Consider the following 3,530-nt stretch of genomic DNA (forward strand, 5'->3'; position numbering starts at 1 on the left):
TCCTCCACCACCTCCACCACCACTGAGCTGGTCTGCCCATGTAAATGCCTGGTGTAGGTGTGTGAGCTCTCTTGGTTATAGAATAATCCACACGAATTCTTCTAGCATCCAGCTCCATTCCATTGCTCTTTCCATAGCCTCCTTAGAGTCATCTGTCCTCTCAACATACACAAAAGCAAATCCACGTGACCTGTCAGTTCGCTGATCATAAACTACATTGACACCACTCAATGGTCCATATCGAGAAAATACTTCATGAAGATCTCTTTCTGTTGTGTACAAACTGAGGCCAAACACTCCCAGGCAAGTATTGGGATCTGGATTCGCCCTGCAGCCTGTATGTCTTCTGCGATTAGACATTGGAGAATGATGGCGATACTCTGGTGTATAGGATCTACTTCGAGATGGTCTCCTATGAGAGTGGGACCTGGACTGTCTATGAGAATGTCTCCTTGACCTTGACCTGGATTTTGATCTTGATGGAGAATGGGATTCAGAATGTTTGGACACCTGTGGTGGACTACGAGATCCTGACCTGCTCTCCGATTTTACGCGAGCAGGAGTTCCCGTTGGAGATTTTGACTGAGAGCGAGACTCTCTGTCCTCGAAGTTGTTCTCTACAGCACTCATGTCGGCCAGGAGCTCCCGAGAACTAGACAAGAGACAAGTCTCGGCTCGAGGGCCGACGGCCTAGTGACCCGCTGTCTGGACTGTGGGAGGAGGAAGGCGACGGCAACAACAGCCGGGGCGCTCCACTCCCACTAGCTAGCACGCACGGGCAAAAACATGAGAAGTTTCTTCTGTGGTTAGATTTTCATTATTGACTCCTTCATTGTGTATTTTTAGTTGGTTAATTATTTTTTTTGCAGGACTGGGGAATGAGCTGAAGGTCTGGTATATACTATATGAGTGTTCTATCTATACTCCTAGCTTTCTATCAGACGTTTGAAACATCCTATGTGTGGTTATTGATATGGTTATTGATAGTGTTCCACACACTGGGGAAGTAATGGGGAAAAACAAATGGGAGAGAAAGAGAGAGAGAGAGAGAGAGAGAGAGAGAGAGAGAGAGAGAAGAGAGAGATCCTTGCTGCTGTGAGGTTTGCATTGGGCATGAGAAGCAGGATTGTATCTGCTCTGGCATCATGAACCCCACAGACAGCGGCTACATTTTTTTAATCTATTTCTTCCCAGCACTTAGCAGGGCACGGCTGTTTAACAAAGATTTTCTTAGAATGGGAGCCGATCCCAGAAGATCCGAGATGTGGCAATGGTGTGCGTACAGGAAGGTAACAGTGCTCTTATTGTCTTGACTCATTCAAGTTGGCCTCTGTAATTTATTTGTTCGTTTGTTTGTTTATTTACTTCTTGTGAAAAGCTGTGGAGCTACTTAAGAATAAGTGTTTCTTTTTAAAATGAAACAAATATGATTTTGTACAACATTGTGGAATACTTAACGATGCTGAATTGTCCATTTTGAAGTAGCCAGGATGATCAATTTTTATAATATGGGTATTTTGTTACAGGAATAGATAAAGGAAGTGAACCTCTTCATTTCATTTGAGAAAGAAGCAGTCTCTAGCAATGCACTGTTTGGGGTGTGGCAATTCAAAGACAGATCACATGTGGGCCTTTCCTCTAGGGACTTAGTGTGTCCAGCAGGGGAGAAACGTGAGCTGCAGTGCAAGGAAGAACTGTCACTTGTGCCCAGGGAGAGCTTGGCCCACAGTGCCTTGACCCCTAGGGACAGTCATTGTATTTAAACACACCGAGTGCTTGGAACATTGTAGAAGACAGCCTTTTTATAGGGCAGTTGTCGTGTTTAAAAACAAATGATGGGAACATGAAGGAACGTTCGTAAGAGCAGGATTCCAAGGTGTTAGTTCAACGGTTGCCTGAGGAGCCTGGCCAAGTACGTGCTCACATGGGAAAGCCACTTGGTTGTATGCTCATCTTGAAGCAATCAAATACTGCCTTTGCTGGCATGGGTGCGTCACACTGGCCTGACTCTTCAGAGATGGAGCAGACATGTTTAGGAGAATTGTCAGACTAATGGAAGACTGAGAGACAAGAGGTACCAAGACCCATAGACTCCTGACACAAGGCTAAGGGAAGGCGGGAGGCATCTCAGGGTCTGCCTGGCACTGCTCTCAGCTCAGATGGCAACCGGCGTCCTTGCTGTGGATCTGCAACGGCTCTTTCCCAGTAAACCAGAAGGAGATGGCAGCACAAAAGCAGAGATGTACAGTCGCCTGAGTGTCTACACCATGAGGGCCCAAGGAGAAAACCAGCTACAGGTCGAGGGGAGCCGACTGGCCGTGTGTCGGGGGTGGGGGAACGAGACATAAGTGAGTACTGTGTTTTGCTGTTCACCTCCCAGGAATGGTGATCTTACATATCTGGCTGTCTTTCTTCGGTCTTTTTACTAAAGTCAAGGAGGATATTGGGGAAGGATGGTTACAAGACAGCTTTTCTTGTGTGAAGCAGTAGGAAGGATCCCAAGAGGATACCCTGGGTGGCGAACACTTCTATGTTCTTCTGGATGACACTGTATGACATGTCCCTTGAGGAAGACTTCTCCTTGGAAAATGATGCTTACTGTTTGAAGGGGGAGTGAATCTCTCCCTTCTTCTGTAAGGGAGAATTACTTGGAAACTGACTCCCATACATAATATTAGGATGTATTTATTTGCTTATGTGTTTGCACATGTGTGTATCTGAGTGTCATCATCTTTACCACATGCTTGCAGGTGCACGTGGAGGCAGGAGAGGGCCCTGGATCCTCTGGAACTGGAGTGCAGGCATTTGTGAGGGGCCTGTTGTTGGAGTGGGAACCAAAGCCAGGTCCCCTAGGAGAATAGCAAATGCTCTTAAGGGTTGGGTCCTCTTTCCAGCTCCTCCCTCCACAGACTTCCATTTATTTACACAAACATACAGAGCTGCTTTTCAGAATTCCTCTGCTCTGTCTTAGGAATAGTCAGTCATGTAAGTATCTTAGAGCAAATCCTTTAAACTGCCAAAGCCTCAGTTTGCAAAGCTATCAAATGGGCCAAGAAGACCCATTAAGCGGTTTTGGCTCTGAAATGTATTCTATTTGTTCTCTATACATAATCCTATCCACCCAATTATAATGCTGGTAACTGTGTCTGTAATTACAGTAATAAAGCCCCCAGAGGCTGAGACAAACACTGAGAACACCAACCGTGGGATCACTTGGAGCCAGGAAGATAATGATATGTTGTATAGATGTGTTTTGTACACACACACTGACTCTGAAAATTTGCTCGGATCTAAAGAAGGTTTAGGAGGCTCCACCTCATTGGTACTGCTGGCAAGTCTGGTGACAGTGTCAAGCATTTCTTGTTCTGAAATAAGGACCTTTTGGTTTTTATAACTTTTAGCACTTTCTCTTTTATCTTCTCCTTCCACATTTATATCACTTCAATAAGCATTTCTTGAGCATCTCCTAGGTACCAGGTTCCTATGCAGGGCCTGGGAGAAGAGCAGTAAACCAAGCAGAAATCCAGGCC

General features: G+C 45.6%; 1 pseudogene; it reads right to left on the bottom strand.

The window, feature by feature from the left end:
* Positions 1-707, bottom strand: LOC101993170 (annotated as a pseudogene).
* Positions 708-3,530: the final 2,823 nt, after the last annotated feature.

The sequence above is a fragment of the Microtus ochrogaster genome, linkage group LG4 (genome assembly GCF_000317375.1).
Source record: "Microtus ochrogaster isolate Prairie Vole_2 linkage group LG4, MicOch1.0, whole genome shotgun sequence".
NCBI lineage: Eukaryota > Metazoa > Chordata > Mammalia > Rodentia > Cricetidae > Microtus > Microtus ochrogaster.